Genomic DNA, 18,470 nt, shown 5'->3' with positions numbered 1-18,470 from the left:
AACCTAAGGCAAATATATTTTGTACAGAATCCTGGTCTTGATGAGACCTACTGAATCTGAGGACTGTGTCTTCCACACAAATAGGCCATGATAACTAATACCTAGTAGTCTATCTTGGCTCTTCATACATAAGACAGACACCACATCATCATGTTCTCAGGGATTTTAATGCACTGGGAACCAGATAGAAGGTAAAGTAGACCAAGTCCACTTACAGACACCATAACCATAAGCCTTTGCTTGTGAGGGAAAACCAGGAAGGATATCACCCGCAAGCCGTGGTTAGGTGCATACCTTCATGCCATCTCAGTACCTTCTTGGACATGATAACCACATCCTCCAGGAGGAAAGAGGATGGGTCTCTATGGGTCACAGAAACTTGGTACAGTAACTGTGCCACCGACAGATAGTTACTGCATGTGTATTTGTGTGTTGCTGTCAGATGCTTGATTATTGTTCCTAGGAGTGGTAGAAATAGCTTATTTATTCTGTTTGGCACCTATATCCATTCCCTCTTCTCCTCCCAGCCCATAACTCCCTCCCCCAAACGCCAAGCTAATGCCTTCCAGATGAGGTGCTAGAAGCTGCTAATTACACCCGGATCCCTCCTGATTTGTGCTTCAGTCAGCAAGGCACCTCGCTAATGGATCTGAGACTTGGCAGTGGGCCGGGGACCAGAGTCAAAGGAAATGGATGAGAGGGAAGGAGAGAGCAGAGGGGTAGAGGGTGAGCAGGGAGACCCAGAAAGGAAAATGATCCCTCCTCCTCACAGCAAGGGGCCAATACTGATAAGGGCTTGTGGTTGTTCCCTGAGGCTAGGTGGTCTGTGTGGGATGGCGGGCAGCAGAGGCATGTTGCCTTCTGTCAGAGAGCCCACACCTGTGCTGGGGTACTGCTCCCTGCTCCTGTGGGAAGGTTTAACCCTGCACTGGGGCAGCAAGGCACACCTGGGCTTTATCACTACCCAGACTGGTCAGGGCTTGAGTGCTCCTGATGGGAAGCTGGGACAGGAGAACTGGGAGCCAGCTGGGGGCTGAAGCTGAGCCATGGCTCCCTGTTGATCCAGAGCATCTGTCTCCCATCCCTGGTGGGTTCCAGGAGAAGAGGAGCCAGCTGGGGTGATTGGATGTGGATCAGAGGTGGAGACAAGAGAAAACAAGAGGCAAGGGGGTTGGGGAAGTGATAACAGATGGGATAAGAAAAGAAAGAGGCCTGGAGAGGAAATAGAATAGTAGGTACCACAAATGGAAAAGGCAAGGGGCAGAAGTGGAAAGGCAATAAGAAGTGAAGGTTTGTACCTCCTGCAACAGCCACACTGTAGCCTGGGGAGCCAGACAGGGCTTCAGCCTCTCTGAGAGCCCCAAAGGGAACTGTATGCTGTCCTTCATGGGTATTCCTAGGACCTCACTGTAGAGCCTCAGGGATGGAAAGCTTCCTATGAACACATATGTGTCTAGGAACTATTCCTCAATGTCTCACCAGGCTTAACTGCCTGAGGACAGGTCTGTTTCTGGACATGTGGATAACATAAACATAAAGAGACTTTGCTTCAGCATCTCAGCCTGGGCCTGAGAACAAGGTTGTTGTTAAGTCCTTGGGGGTTAGCTTAAGGGTGACATGAAGAAACCTCCTTTCTGTGTGCTGGAGAGCCCCCGGAGAACTGGGAGTGGTTCCTCCCTATTTTGAGATGCTCTTTCCAGCATTAAATCCAGTGTCTTCCCCAAACTGAGTTTATTACACTCATTTTACTGGTGGAGAAAAGTGAAGTAACATTGCCTTAGGTTCCACAGAGAGTCCAGGTCCCACCTGGGAGAGGACTTATGGTTGTCAGTCAGGGGGTACCTGCTCTGCTAGACCATGAAGGTCTAGCATGAGGAACCAGCAGAGCCATGAAATTGTCACAGAGGGGAGGAAGGTTCAAGGGCAGAACTGCACTGGATAAATGGGAACAGAGAAGATGTTTAAACCCACACCAGTGATCTGGATAGATGGGCACTTGGTCTCAACAAGTCTTCTTCATTGAAAAAAAAACCCCAAAACCAGGGAACACTGGGGTGGAAGGAAGCCTGTACCTGCCATGAGGGCCCTGAAGTGTGTTGCAGCATCAAGTAATCAGCATGCTAATCCTGGGAAAGATGCTACAGGTGGAAAGGTGCCAAGTCTAAAGCGGAAACAGGACAGCCGGAAGCAACCAACTGCAGTGGGAACCCAGTTGGTTGGATCTGGTAAGACACTGAGCTCAAATACCTTTGGCTCCAAGTCCCATTTTCATCAACTTTGCAATTCTTGGCAAAGATAGGAGGGAGTTTCCACTAGACTGTGATTCATTTAGTGAAATTTGATCATGGCCAGCAGGGGAGGGAAGTAGACAGACTGACAGATAGTGTACTTTCAGAAGAGGAGGCAAGACTGTCAGCCCTCTGCAGAAAGGGCAGAAAGGGACCTGTTCTATCTGATAGGAATCTTGGTGGGCAGTCTTATGGGGGAAGGGTAAGGAAGTAGAAGAGCAAACTAATTACAGACATTGTATGTGCTTGGATGCACTTACAGACTGATTAGCTCATGTCTCAGAAGCACTTCGAGATGGAAAACAGTTAATTATCCTTATTAATTTTTCCCCTTCTGTGTTTCTAGTTATTTCTGGAGACCATTTTAAGCACAATGTACCACCCAGGTGTTGGCTGCCCCAAAACCCATTGGAATTCCCTATTTGTCTTTTGTGTTCCTTACACAAAGGACAAAACAGTCCCAATGAGAGTGATTCCTTCGTCCTGAAATAAGGACAAATAAGGAAAAGAAGAAGAAAAAAGGAAAAATAACATCCCATGCTGGCATGCCCAAATCGCATCACACATGCCCTGGCCACTGTTTCTGTGCCTCTGGGGGCCCAAAGGCAAGGGAGCTGCCTGTCTCTGAACTCATCAGTGCCTTTGGATACTGTCAGGTATCAGTAACAGTTAGGACTTAAATTTAGCTTCTTTCCAATCTTCTTCTCGTGTGTATCCACCAAAGGACACTGAGGAAAACTCTTGTGAACATCCTGAGGCCATTTCTGACAACAGAAGCATTTTAGGCTTTGGCAGTGCAATAGGAGAAGTTATTTTTAAGGGAAACCACAGAAAAACCTGGCCTTTAATTTAATCTGCCACCTACTTTCCTTGTTCCCAGATAGAGGTCATGGCCACTGGATGACATGGGAATTGTTACCTTCTAACATCTGTGACCTTTTGGTTTCTTGGAGAACTGAAGAAGCCTCAAAATGCTTAGGCGTGAATGAGGATGCTTTGGGATTGAGGATCTGGGGGCAGACCATGCTTTCTCACCTGTGGCTGGTTTGCAGGCAAAGCAGTGGCAGCTCCCAGCAGCCTGTGCCCCAGGAGATGGGCACACAGCCTGATGTACCTCTGGATCCATGTAGGAATGGGCATGCCCAGCCCCACACCCCACAGTTCTCCTTGCTGAATCTGTGTGCCAAATGCTGTCTCAGCCCTTGGCTGCTTGCTTCAGGGCATGGGGGTCATGCAGTGGTTTGGAGAAGTGCCTGGCCTTTTTCTTTCCCTCCTTCCAATTTCTTGCTGCCTGGGGTCTGGGCACACCCTGGACAACCAGGTGGGAAGCCACAGTCCAAGAAGTGGAGAATTAACAGGTTTTCAGCACTATGCCAAAGCATTAAATGCTGGGAAACCAGACTGTACACACCATGTTAAAATAAAGGGAGAGCTGAAGACTTCCAGACCATGACAGGTTTGATCTGGCTTGTTTATTTTTTGGCAGGAGGGACTGAGTGAGGCCATGGCAGGGACTGAGCATGTGTTATATGTACCAGAGAGAGCACATCTCCTCCAAGTCAGCTGCCTTTTTTCTGCTTGCACATGTGGCCCATCAGTCTCATTATGGGGCTGCACTTTGCCTGGTGGGCTGAATGCAGGAACCAGGTCCATTGCAATGTGATTTCTGAATCCTCTCTGAAGTCCCATCTTTTTCCTTCTCTTCTTCCTTTCAGGGATTTGGTGATTTGGTTGGTTTGGGGGTTGTTCTTTTAAAAATAAAGAGCACTTGAAGTTCATTTAAGGTAGAACCCCTTGATTTACTGTTGCTTTGGTTTCAGAAACAAAAGACTTTAGTGGGGAGAAGAAGCCATTTAAGTTTTTGAGTATTTTTTTCCCCGTTACAGTTCAGCCTTCCTGTAAGGACACAAAGCATGCTGGGGTACAACACCAGCACTTGTCTGGGGCTGAGAAGGACCCAAATCAGTTTGGGCTACAGGTGTTCTGTCAGAGTCACAGTTGCTCAAGCAGGGAGTCAATCCACCAAGAGAGAAATCACTCTGCTGTGCTGCTTCTATACAAAATATGTCTGCTGAGATCTTAGAACCCAGCAAAGTCAAAACAGGATTTTCACCAAGAAAGAAGTGGTGTTTCAGATCTACAGAACAGAACTGAATGAAACTGAAAGACAGCTGTCAGTAAGGGAAAATTAGGAGCATGGCTGAGTTCCCATACTTTGAGGAGCTGAAAACGATTTTTTTTTTTTCCCTGAAGTCCAGCTTTGGCTTAACTGAAAAGTAGACCTATTTTTTTTCTTTCTACTGCAGCATATCCTGGCCTAAAAATCTGTCATCTCCACTGTGAACACTTTTTATAAGAGAGAAATGAAGTGGTAAGAAACATACTAAATTATGAAAAAAGCACACCCACACTCGGGTAATTTATTTGGGCCTCCCAATATCATGTTCACAGGAATTCTGAATGTCCAGGAAAGTCTGAGTTTGATCACTGACAAGTGATCAAAAGTCATCAGTTTTGATCACTGACAAAACCTATGTGGACCTCTTGTACTTTAAGAAAACCACCAGGTAACAAAACTTTCTGCTAAGCCTATCCAGTGATACAGCTCAGGCTGCCTCGCTACACTGGGAAATCATAGACCCAACTTCAACAGCTAGTGCCACCAAATGAGTCAAAACCTCAAGAGTGACTTGATCCCCACAGTTCTATGAGCAAGTCTTGCATGCTTTACCAAGACCATAAGAGCTTCAGAGTAGAGTGGGGTTTCTGGCTTCTAAGTGGTGTTAAAATACTGCCATGAGGCACTACTTTACTCAGCATTCAAGGGTCAAAACCAGAATCCATTGGGGAAAAGTTTGTGTCTATAAAAATCCCCACACTCAGACTTTCTTTGTCTACTGGGGCACCAGAAAAAGTGCTGGAGTGCTGCTCAGGACCTGATTCAGGGCACAGGTGATGGAGAATGGTTTCCACTTCTCTCCATTTGCACTCGAAAGAGAAATGTTGAGAGGTGATGCAGACAAAGGCTAGCAGCATGGTCAGGGGAAGAGCGTGCCTATCGAGAGGCAGGAGACTGTTGATTTATTTTGCCCAGCGAAATGCAGGCTCAGAATGGATATGATTGTTTTTGGTAAACACATCAGAGGGATAAGCACCAGGGAGGGAGCAGAGCTATTTAAGCCTTGGAACAATGTTGGCACAAGAACAAGTGGGCATGCTCCAGCCAGGAATAAATTGAGACTGGAAATAACAAGAATAGTTTAAGCCTCAGAGCTGTGAAGTTCTGGAAGAGTCTGCTAATTGGGGTAGTGGGAGAATCTTAAAACTTATTAGGATTGTTTGGATCTTCACATTTGTGTGGAAGATTGCACTATGTGATTGCTGACAATAGCAAGGGCCAAGACATGTTCAAATAGGAGATCCCTTCCAGTGCTACATCCCTACTGTGAAGCACTTGGGATTTATTTGTTTCTCATGTGTTCATGTTAAGGCAGGAGAGCTGCAGGATCCTTTGCCATCCAGCCCTGTGGGGAGATTGTTGTCAAGCCAGTTGCAAGCAAGGAGATGGGGATATTTTCTCAGATGGCTGAAGATGATATGATGGTTGCTACTGATGAGCTGTGAGGAGAAACGCGTCTCTTATCCCAGGAGGAAGATTGCAGGCATCACACTAGGCCACAGCCAGTCAGCAGGGCAGAAACTAACAGCAGAGGGAAAGAGTTGAAATTCCAGAGGAGAAAACCAAGTGCAGGCATTTTCTCATTTGAGAGCAGGGAGCTTCATGTGTTCTTTGTCTTTTCAAAGGCAACAGAAGTTGAACAATAACCAGGGAAAATTTACATAAGCCATTCTGTCATTTGGAGCTGCAGCAGCTCTGCAACAAGCCCTAGGATCAGCCCTATGCTGTTTAGGCTGTGAGTCAGTCTCAGAAAAACTTTGGGTTTATGCATATACATTTCTCTCTTCTTAAGGAGCCCTTCTTTGTCTACTAACCACCCAAATCCATGGTCCTACTTGATAGAGCCCACTGCTCCTTTCAGTATCTCCCAATGGAAACTGGAAGTTTCCACAGTGCTGGAAGCCTGTAGCAAACTTTGGCGATCTGACATGGTCCACCCCACACAGGATCTGAGGCATGGAATGAGGTGGACTCCTGACCTGTGGGAGGTCCTGGAATGCAGGAGCTCCACAGCAAGAAGTGACTGCTCTGGGAACTACAGGCGAGGAGGAATCAACTAACAAGTAGCTGCCTCAGGCTTGAAATCACTTGTCTGTGCTCAGTGTGAATGAGAAAGCTTGCTGGCCAAAAGAATCACTGTGCAAGGCAGAAGAGTAAGACTGAGGTGCCCTGGGCAAAGACTGAGAGATATGCCTTTTCTTGCATCTTGGATGCTTTACCTCTCAGCCCTGTTGTGTTTCCCCAGGACTGTGTCTCCAAGCTGTCAGTGGGCTTACATGTCTTAAACCCAGTGGTCTTACATGTGGCAGCTCTGGAGAGAGGGTGCTGAAAAACTGTTCAGTGAAGTAATTCCTCAGCCTCCAAAACCTGTGGCACCTGGGCAAAATGGGAATGCCACAGCTCTCAGCTGCTCCTATGAAACCTCTCAGCCTCCCACTGCAGGTAACCCAACCCAGTTTAACTCTTGGCCTCGCTTAGCTGGAGCCGAGCAGATGGAGGGGCTAGTGCTCAGGAAACAGCATCTTTCTCATCCTTGGGGACTCCATCTGAGACAGTGGGGGAATGAAAATGTGAGCAACATTTCAGTGGGTGTGTAAGAAAGAATAAATGTTGCAGCAGCTGGTTAATGCATACCCTTCCACATGAGCATATGAGTTCTAAATTCCCTTTCATTAGTTCACTGCACACACATATGCAAATTCCCTCCCTTCTCCTTAGGAAACTGAAAGAAAGGAAAAGCAGTAATAAAATATTTCAGATAAGAGAGAAAGAATTGTCCAAAAATTGAGAGCATTTAATGGGAACCAGCTGCCTGAGCAAGAGCAAAGGCTGATCCTGCTGTGGGTTTGTTGACAGTGTCACTTTCCACAGGTACCTGCTGAGGAAAAGGGAGGGATGCTCAAGAGACAGCACAGAGGAGAAGGAAGGGGAAGGAATGTGCTGCATAGCGTTTTACCTCCACACAATCCTGTCTCCCCCTTTCCTCTTTTTCAAGAGACTCTCCAAGCTCTTGGAGAAGAGCCATGACAGGACAAAACAAGAAAGCATGAGTTGAGTGTGGTGCAAGTATGTGGGTGGCTGTATGTGAGCAAAAGAGGGTGGGTGGAAGAAAGGAAAGAGGAATCCAAAAGTTCAATGCATGAAACAAAAGCCAAGGCTGTCTCTCTGCTCCCCTTCCTGTTCTTCTTTGCAACCAGACAGCTGCAATTAAGATGTAACTGATACACCGAGAGCCAGTCCCTGGTGCCAGTGCTCCCTCACCTCCTCCACACCTGCCTGCCCATGGTGGCGACGATGCCAGGCATGAACCCAGCTGTGTAGAATTGCTGTATGGCTACCAAACCCAGCCAGAGCAGCCAAACCTTGCCAGATCAACTTGCAGGACAAGGAATTTTAGTGGTGTAAAATGTGGGCTGCTTCCAGGTTCCCCTTTGTCCTGTGGGGAATAACTATCATGGACCTGCCCATGCTGCCACTTACGTGTTCATGAGGTGGTGTGACCTGAATCATGTTCTGCTCTGTCTGTAGCCCCAGTCTCTCTGGAAAGAGCCCTTACTCCTGCAGAACCTGGTGCGCCACTTGCAACCAGCCCAGGGCCCTGATCTTGACCCGAGCCCATCATTCAGGGTCCCACTTTTTGAAGGATGCACTTAGCCCTATCCCTGTACCCAGGGATATTCACTCTGTGTTCAAACCCACATAGATCAGCACCAGGAAACCTTGTTAGCTTGTCCCTGGACAGTGATACTTGTCTACATCAGGGCTTCAGGTATACAGAAGGATGGAGCAAACATTTACACATTGAAAAACATGGTATGAATTGGGTGATGTACTTCGAGGCAAATACTGGTATGGAAATATAGTGCTTTGTAGCAATTCTTTATATGAAAGTCATCTTTCAATTAGAAGAGGTAGGTCCCGTTGGCAATATTTTTGCCCAGCTCTTCCAGGTACTCTGCTTTCCATGATTTCTGTTCACAGCCTTCAATTGAATTGTACCTCTTAATAGTTTCCTCAAAAGCCATGAACCAGAATGCCCCTCCCCCCAAATCAGGAGTTAAGACCATCATGATGCATTGTGCACTCCACTCGACATACTTTAATCATGTGGGTTTGTGCCAACTTTTGAGCTCTAAGGATTTATACTTTCTCACCACAGGAGAAAGTCCCAGTCCCAGATATTTTAGTACTGGTTCAAACAGGCAAGAACAGTTGGGAGAAATTCCAATGGAGCATGCACCATATGTTCTGCTCTCTGAACACCTGAGATGACAGGGTTTAATGAGACAGCACCCACAGACCCTGCTCTCCTCCAGGAGGGCTCTGGCACCTCCATGGTGTTTTGTCAGTGTGATGGGAGGGGAGGTAATGCAAACCCCATCATAGCTGACACGTTGACACAGACTGTAAGATCCAGCACAGCCCTAGATGCAGCTGCAGGCTGGCAACAGCACTACCTGTTGCAGAGGTCCGAGGAGGAGACATCGTAACAGTCTGGGGCTGAGAAGAGGGAATGTGCTAGCAAGCTGTGGCATGGATCTGATTTTCCATTCAATAATCCCCTGGTAACTCAAGAAGATGGTAAATTGCAACTGCAACAGCTCACTAGTAGCCTAACATTTCCTCATGGTGTTCCTGAGGTGTGGAAAGATCTCTGCAGAGTGAGGCCCATGAAGGGGGGAAGCGTGCAGCAAAAGTTTTGGAAAATTGCCCTGCAGCCTTCTTCGCCATTACCCTTCCTCTCAGCAGTGTGCACCCCGCTTCTTCTCAGTTCAGTGCACTCGTGTATGTGGGGACCCACTGCCACAGGGGCAGGAGCTGCTCCTTCTTCACCTATAACTCCATCTGCTGCTTTTCTTTCCAAATGAAGCTGCAATTAAACCCCAAGCTCCAGTGCAAGGAGAGTTCCCAGGCTTGGCTGTCCCTCCCCATGGGCAATGCAGCCTGAGCAACAGGCTCATTCCACAGAGCCCCTGCTGCTCCCTAGGTCTGAGTGGGACCACTGTCAGTTTACATTAGCAGCCAAGTGACCATCTGGTACAAAGGCAAAATATGATTATTATGTTTAGGTGCATGCGGTCTTTAATGTAGTGCCCAAAAGTAACAATAAAGTATTATTATGTTTTTTCAGTTATGTGGATCGTGACAATACTATGACATGACTGTTAGAAACAACTTTCAAAATGAGGCATGGGAGGCTAGCAACGCCCAGCCACATGTTGCTTCTTAATCCTAGCCCCACTGGCATTCATGAAACTTTAGCTGGAATAAGGGATACGTGCCACAGCTGCTGAGGATGCAGGTTCCTACCCCAGGGCAGCCTCAGCAAGGGGCTTTTAGCAGAATTCAGGAGATGAGGACCCTACCCTTAGCAAGCCCATGTTGCTGCCCTATACATCAGCCTCAAGCAAATCTTGCCTCCTCCTCGGACCTCAGTTTCCCCCTTGTGGAAGCAGACATGGATCAATTCCTTTCACATGCTGCGGAGCATTCTCCCTCTCTTTGCTTCCTCCCTTACCTCCCTCCCTTTTTAATCAGGATTTGTATGTGGGTTTCCAAGCTTCCTGGCTGTCCCATCTCCTCTTTCTCCTGCACTTCTTTGATGTTAATTGTCTTCAGGGCTGGAGCGCTCCTTGGCTGATTAAGTCCAAGAGTCCTCCTTGGTTTTGTTGACCCATGAATGGGGGCCTCTTCAGTGCTCAGTGGAGTGCGGGCTCATTGCCCCTCCTCCTCCCCCCCATTCGGTTTGATGGATTAATCGTGCTGTGTAAAGGAAAGTGGGGTGGGAGGGGAAACTGAAGCAGTGGGAAAGGGGGGGGAAGGAGGACAGGAGAAAAGGAGCAAGAAAGAGAAGGACCTTCGGCAAATGCTCGACTGCCCTTGCTTAAAATAACACCATTTATTTAAGCAGGTCAGGCACACAATGACTTGAGAGGGGCAGCTACTCAGATAATGGAACCCTGCGTATGCTGAGAGGCTGGAGAGCATGTTAGCCAAACTCTGAAAGCTAGTCTGCTCTTACCTGATGTCTCCATCTGGCCCCAACAAACACAAACACACACACACACACACACACACACACACACACACACACACACTTGCACCTCCTGTTTTCCTTCTCCCTCCCCTTCAGACACTGGAGTCCTTTGCCTTTTTGGCAGTGGCACGACTCAGAGCCAGGAATGGAGGGGCTCTGAGAGAAAAAGGGGGTCCAGCCACTGCCCTAGACCTGCTATCCTGGCATGCAGCCAGGAGAGAAGAGGCTGCTGGCCCTATGGAGTGGGCTTCCCACAAGAGTCTGTGGTGAAACAGATGCCAGCATTTCAGAAAGACATGTCCCTCAGCCCCAGCTGCCACTACTGCCTTGCTGAGGGCCTAACTGCTCCTGCTGAGGCACAGGGTATCTGCAAAGCTTTTAGTAGAAAAACATGCCTCCTGCTCCTTTTTCAAGAAAACAATTGGTTTTATTCAGAGGTGAGATTTGAGTAGCTGGGTAAAAAATAGCCATATCAGTGTGAGCTGGCTGAGTGGTCTGCTGACTGTGTTAGATTTGGTCTTTGCTCTATCAGAGAAATAGTACACCTCTCCATTATCCAGTTGCTGGGCTGCCCACAACACAGCCGTGCTCATGATCTGCAGCATCCCTTGGTGTAGCAGTCCTTTGCCTCTTCATTCTGTCCCATCTAGTGATGTCTTAATCCCTTCTCATCAGGGATTGCCAAACCAGGCGTCTGGAGGCAAGGGGGAGCACCATAAGTGTCCTGGCCCAGGCCGTCTGCATTGTCACTTGCAAGTTGCTCTGGTCTCCAAGCCTGGCCAATGCTAGCAGCCTCCTTCCCCTGAGTAAGGCTGACCCAGTCCTAAACACACGTATAAGAAATCCCTGAGCAACTGCAGCGGCCTCTCCCTTCCCCACCTCCCCTTGCTCCAACCTCCCATGCTGCTCCTATCCATAACAAATGAAGAGTCAGGCTCAGGAAATGAAAAGGGTCTCCCCAAAAGGGACCTGTGCAATTTTCCAGCCTCTCCCTCCACTGCCGCTTTCCCTTCTCCATCCCCCCGTGCCAATTTTCCCTGGCTGATGGCAGCAAAGGGCCGATGGTGTTGGCAGGGTGCTGCTGGCTGCCTGTCAGGCTCTCCAGGACAGCCTGCCAGGCTTTTCAGGGCTCATTCTCACTTTCCAGACGCTGGAAGTGCAGAGCAGGAAACAGGCTGCCTTGGCAGCCTCACTGTTTCCAAACATTGAAGGGCAGAGAGAGAAAAGTCTGCTTCTCCTGGCTCACCAAAGCCATCACTACCATGGATGCCTAAAAATAAATTCAGTGCTACCGGACACACGTGCTTCTCGGGGACCAAAGCAGGACAATGCACCCCAGGGCAGCAGGGATGGAGCAAAGCAGGGCGGAAGGAGAACTTGGAGCTTTTTCCTCCATCCCCCCTCTCACCAAATAAAGCTGCCTGTGTTGTCCCAGCAGTGCTAGTTAACAGTGACCAGGGACGTCTCTCTCAGTTTGTTCTCACAAGAGGGTTCCAACCAGTACAGCTCAGAATAGCTGCAAATTGTCTTTTCCCAGCTGGGAACGCCTGGCTTCCTATTGTGCTCACACCCGTGAAAGAAACACAGCTCAGCCAGCATTGTGGTATATAGGTGACTCTACACCCCGGGGCTGGTAGATCCCCCTCGCCTCCAACTCCACCTCTAGGACCTGTGAAGTCTGATGGGATTGCCTCCCACTCCAGCAGCTTGCAACTGGTGATTGCAACTGGTCCACCCAGATGTGACTGCAGCACATAATTAACAAGCGGACTAAGAAGAAAATGAAGTGTGTGACTGGCACAAGTGTGACTCTGGCCTCTTGGGAATGTGTCTAGCTAGTTGTGCTGCCCAGCTTCAACACAGGAGAGTAGGTGCTTTTCATCCATCAGCCCCTGCGCAACCATGCTGATGCCTCCAGATCGGCATGTGGCACACCAGGTCTTTCCGACACTCCCATGTCCACTGCTTTCAGTGTAGACATCAAGTCTGCCTTTGGAAGCATCTCTGGGGCCCCCTTCCAAGTGCAATCCAGATGCATTTGGTGTAATGCAGATATCCTCTGCTTGTAAAGATACCTGCCATGTGTTTCTGCTTGAAACAGGAGAAGTGAGAGGAGATGTAAAAACAGATGTGTGATCCGAGGCACTTTCTTCCTTCCTGCTTTGGCCAATACATGTCCTGGCTGCAGCTGGCGGGTCAGCACACACAAAACATCCAAGTCCCCCTCTTGGCAGGAGGGCAAGGGTAACTGGAAAAGCAAAGCTGTATTTTACCAGCAGGAAAAGGCAAAGTTCTGAATGTTTCCTTAGGCTGGAAGAGGCTCCACCAGCTTGGCTGTCCATGAAGGCTGTAACACACCTTCTCTCCAGCCCATGCTAAGTATGTATTGGTGGGGGAAAGCTGATCACAGCCAAAGGCTGAACAACAATCTTTGCTAAGATAAGCTACCTTTGACAGGTATGCTGGGACACCTCACTTCCATAAAAACAGGGAAGAACTAAGCAGGAGGTTGTGTGTTTCTTATCCCTGTAGACAAGGCTACTTTTCTTTAAGTCAAAGTAATTCAGCAAAACTGATGTCAGTTTGCTAAATGTTTCAGGTGGCCCAAAGTTTTGGGGTTAGGCACAAAAAGTCCTACCCCAAGAAAACAGTTTAAGATGAAACAATTTTCCTGGCTCTAAATCTAGGGAGTTTGGGTGTGGGGTTTTTTTGTTTGTTTGGGGTTTTTTTTGTGTGTGGTTTTCTTTTTTTTTGTTTGTTTTGTTTTGTTTGTTTGTTTGTTTGTTTGTTTGTTTTCTGGGAGGAAGGGAAGAGCATTTAAAGAGGATTTGGCACAGTGAATCTCAGTCCCAGCAGATACATACTTGTTTGTCTATTTACAATCAGGACAATCCAAACCCATTAGCAGATGTAACTGAGTTAAGACATGAACATGCATTTAGAAAACAATATGAACCATCATTTGTAAGAAAGGCTTGGAGGCGAAATCCAAGTAATTGATATTGTAAATTCCTCAAGACATTATTATGGGGTATGTGTCACCTCAGAAAAATTCAGGATCCCCTGCTTACATGCCTCCACCTACTGTTGAGGCATAACTTTGGACATTCATGTTTCAAATGTCAATGTGTAAGCTAAGGCAGACATTATTTGGCATTTCTTTTCTTCCCGACATATTTCAAAGAGTACTTTCCAGATCTCTGAGAAACTGCTAAATGCTGAAGCTGCAGTGAATGATGTTTTAATTTGGTCTGAGGGCTTGAAAGAACATCTTGAAAGACTTAGACAAGTCTTAAAGAGAGTATGAGAAAGAGACTTAAAACTGAGCTGTAAAAAAGCCCTATATCTGATGTAATAAGTTATTTAAATGAGGCATAAGTTGAGCAAAGATGGTGCAGCTGGTAATGTGCATAAAATGTTGAAATGCTTAGCTCTGCAAAACAGTGGATTTGTGACAATTTATGGAGATGATAAGCCAGTTTTGACAAAATTAATTCCAAATGCTCAGGGAGGGTCTGATTTTGCAAGGTAGTGAGCATTTTTTTTTCCTCTCATCCAGAAAACACTTAAACACATGCTTGGTCATGCTGACTTCCTTTGTTTGCTTTTGGGGTAGGATGCTACACAACACAATGTTCAGGAAAGGTCATGTCTTGATGCTGTAACGGGGACCCAAGGAGTGTGTCAAGGAGCCCTCATTTTACTCACCTTCTATCTCTGCTCCATGGGTGTAAAAAATGTTCCTTTGTCTGTTTGGGGTTTTTTTTTGTTTTTTTTTTTCACAACAGCTTTGGAAATCAAACATCTGCTGATGAGGAGGTTTGCTGGGATGCTGTTCCAGAGGGCATCAACAGCAGGATGCAGAATGGAGGTGGCCAAGTGGCAAAGGGGCCGTCACAGTGGGGGAGGGTGGCGTGGCTAGAGGGGCCTCCTTGCACACGTGAGGCACAGTCGGGCTGGCCACTTGGTGAGTGTGCACAGCTTCAGCATCTGAGAGGGAAAGGGAATTGGGAATGCCAGGCTGTAACCAGGCTTCTGCTGCTGCCCTCCCCAAGGCAAACCATCACAGCCTCCCTCATGCTGACAAATGCCAAGTATAGACCACATAACACATGGAGTGTCCCACTGCTGCCACCTCCTCCTCCCCAGCTCAAGGCTGGAATGGCTCATGTCTTGTCAGAATCCCTTGTCAGAGAGGTTACTTTTCACATAAAATCAAGTACACATATGTATGATCACTAGAAAGAAAAACAACTTTCAAGAATGAGCCTGGAGAAAAGGGGAAAACCACCCCAAACAAATCCTTATTCCTTATAGCATTACTTCTAGTGCAGGCATGCATGAGGGTAAGAGAGTGTTTAAGAGGAGACAAGGTCTCCCTAACAGGAGCGACTCCTCCCTCGACCCAGGTTTTTATGAGCTTGTTTTCCTGTAAGCAGCACATCACAAAGCCATCTTCTCCCCTTTCCCCTCCTCCCCAGCTCAGGTTGTAAAATAACGAGTTTCTTGTTATTCTTGTTATTGCTGAATGGCAGAGGTCTGGAGCCCTATGAAGGGAAGGGGGCAGCCTAATTAGGGAAACGAGAGCCATCCTTAATGAGCACTCCTGACTAGGTGGGGATTTAAAGAAAAAGGAGGGGCAGGGGGGAGAGAGGTCAATTCATACAGCTTTCTCTTTCCTACATCCAGCTCCCACACCTCCCTCCCCTCTTCCCTGTAAATCTACTGCAGTTTGGGGTCTGAGCGTGGGGGCTTCTCTACATCATTATCAGTTATTAAACTATATTTTCCTGTTTTGACTGACTTCATAGAGGGTTGATTGCATTTCACCTCCTTTGCTAATTTTCTCCTATGAAGGTGTGTCAAATGCTTGACCTCTTCCCATCCCTGGACCTTATGGTGTCATTGGGGGTGCTCTGGAGTCCCTTCCGGTTGATATCAACAGGGGGGTGCCTGAGCAGAAGTGATAGCCAGTTGTACCAAAACCTTCCAGCAATCCCCAGAATGGTCTTCTGGGTGTGCAAAACCTGCTACCTCCGTGCACTGAATTGCTCCACATTCACGCCCCACAGATCACCAATGTGGTTCCACTTGTGGTTCCTCTGGGCAATGCAGATGGTATTGATGCCCCCACTTGTATAAGTGAAAACTGGGCTGTACTTGCATGCGTGGGCACAGCAAATGCAGCGTTGCAGCTACATCTGCCACGGGTAGGCATCTCTTTCACTAGGAACCATGCCACTGGGGAAGACAGCACAGCCTGGCACCAACACTTGAGATGTCACAGATGTAGTTCTGGTACTCTGTAATTCAGCATTAGTTGCTTGGTACATTCTCCCTTAGTAGGAATAAGCCTCTTGAGTTCTCCTGAGTTCATCCCTTCCTATATGCACATTGGCAGGAGCTGCAAGCCCCTTGTGTGGAAATTCGATTGCAGAAACTTTCTCATTCCACACCCAATCTTGATTTCTCTGCTGTTCTACTTTCTCTGGCTCTGCCTGAGCTGTAACCAAATGCCCCTGCTCTCCATGAGGCTTCAGCTCTGGAGCCCTCTGTGCTGTGGAGTGGCATCTCCTCCATCTGTCAAAGGGACACAGCAGACAGGACAGGTTGCCAGGCTCAGCCCAGCTCAGTGAATGGCCAAGGATGTCTCTCAGGGCCTGATGCTCAGAGGGGCCCTGGCAGAGGCTGGGAGCACACAGTGATGACTGAGTTTCTCTTTGCCAGCCTTGTCCTCGTGAATGTGCCCCGAGTCGGCATTAGGCTGTCACCTCCAGCAACTTCTGTGATGCTATTTACAAAGATCTGTCAGAATCCATGCCCAGTTAAATCATCACATGCTGAAATGCTTAAACAGGCTTCCAAGGAGCAAGTTTGCAGCCAGAAGCGTGGGAGGAACATAGTCTGACAGAAAGGAAATAAGCAAGGGAGCATTTTACCCATAAAAGCACTTTGCTTTCTCTTTGCTTCATAAATCAACTTTCTCTGATCTCATCCAAAAAAAGGCAATTAATTCCCCACTTCTTCCTGCCTGGGAGATGTATTCTTTCCTGTATTTGGATCTTGCCTCAGAGAAATTAAGAGACCTAATTGTTTCCACTGCTCCTTCCAAAATCAGGGAACAAAATCACATCAGAACTAAGGCCCTGGGCCACACCTCCCAAGGTGCCAGGCTCTTTCCTTTGGGAGGCAGCGCCCTCCCCACCTGCAAGAGCCAGGTCTCCCGCAGGGATCCCTGAACCTGGCGATATTCCTGTCAGCACCTAGCACCTGGCACTGAAACCTCTGGCCTAAGCATCATTGGCAAAGGCCAGGCAGAGACAGATGAGGGGTGAGCACCACACACTTTTTGGGAAGAAGTCACTAATGGGGTATTCTTGCTGCCTGCAGTGGAACAGTCAGGCAGACAATTATTCACCAGCAGGAGTGAAAGATTTAATCATCCAGTAGTGTATGGCCCCAGAGTAGAAACCTGTGCACAGCCATGCAGATTTCTTTCGTGTACTGAGCACACTGAATTCCTCCAAGCCTACCAGAAATGTGGCCTTTTATCACATTAATTTCTATTCTCTATTTATAGCTTGAGGATGCCAGGGCCCTTCTGCCCTTCTGGATTATAGTTTGAACTAATTTAGCATTTTTTGTATGTGAATTCCTTGGATTACCAAGAAGGTCTTGGCACAAGGGCCAGTTCCTTTCTATTCGTGCCCTGCCATGGAGGCTTGCTGGTACTCTCTCCTAGCAGAAATAACCACACATCTCCAAAGCAGATGGCCTTGACTTTGAGGCTTCTTCTGATAGCCAAATAAGAACAGAAAAAATAAAGTAAACTTGACTTCCATTGCTGAGTACAGAGGATGTGCTCAGCTTGCACTCCTGTTATCCTATTGATGAATGCCTTCTCTGCATTGCCAGAGGCACTTTACTTATGCATTTCTTGGTTATTTTATAGGAAAGCAAAACAGTTCAAAGAAGATGTGGGGAGAGAAGGGACAGGGGCATTTCTGAAGCAGTGGTGTTTCACAGGGAGGCTGTAAAAATCAATGTCATTAGATGAGTACCACCAAACAAGTGAAAGGCTGAATTACAAGCTGTAGGAAATGTGCATCTGTAAGGTCTTGAAATAAAAGCATCCCTTACTTAAGCTGTTCCCCAACAGCTGTCTAACTGGAGGTCTGCCTCTTTACATTTCATCCATCTTAAGTCATATACAGTCAACTGCTGACAAATTATGGCAGAGGACAGCAAGCCCCTAAGTTTCCAGAAGCATGCAGCTGTCCCCCAGGAGGTCTGACATTAACACTGACATGGAGAGGGTGTTCCCCTGGCATCCTCATGGCCCTGCCATGGTGCTCAGATGTCAGTACATTCTCCTGCATCAGTGGCATGCACAGACCTACCTCCTCTGGTGGTTTGCCAAGTCCTCCAGCATGGAGCTATGGTTACTGTCATTATAGGAGAGACCCATTAACAATGTATTACCCAGGGCCTTTGTGCAGCGTTTTTCTAACAGGAGAAAGTTTGCACAGCTTGTGGAGAGCAATTTTAATAGAATATTAAACCACTGTTGCTTCTTCATCCTGACATACAGTTGCTAAGTCTCTTGCCCTTTGGTTCCCTACCCTTTCTGGCAACACCCATAAAAGTATAGAAAATCTCTGCTACAAGCTGTCTTCTGTCCATTACAATGAGAGAGAAGCATGAGTGTGATGTTTGCTTTAAGGGAGTTTTGTGATTGCCACTGACCCTTTCCGAGACTGAGCTGGCACACTGTGCTTTAGAAACATAGATGGGCAGTGGATTGTTGGCAAGAATTCGACATCTGCTCTGGCCCAAGAACCCCAGGTTTGCCTGGCTCTGCTCACAGGAGGCACACCACTGTGTGGGAACCCTTGGCAAACACTCCCCCATCTGCAAACCAAGCAGATGCAGAGCTCAGAGATCACCCCACTGCACCCAGACATAT

The sequence above is a fragment of the Cinclus cinclus genome, chromosome 2 (assembly GCF_963662255.1).
Source record: "Cinclus cinclus chromosome 2, bCinCin1.1, whole genome shotgun sequence".
Taxonomy (NCBI): Eukaryota; Metazoa; Chordata; class Aves; order Passeriformes; family Cinclidae; genus Cinclus; species Cinclus cinclus.
This window is presented reverse-complemented; position numbering follows the sequence as displayed.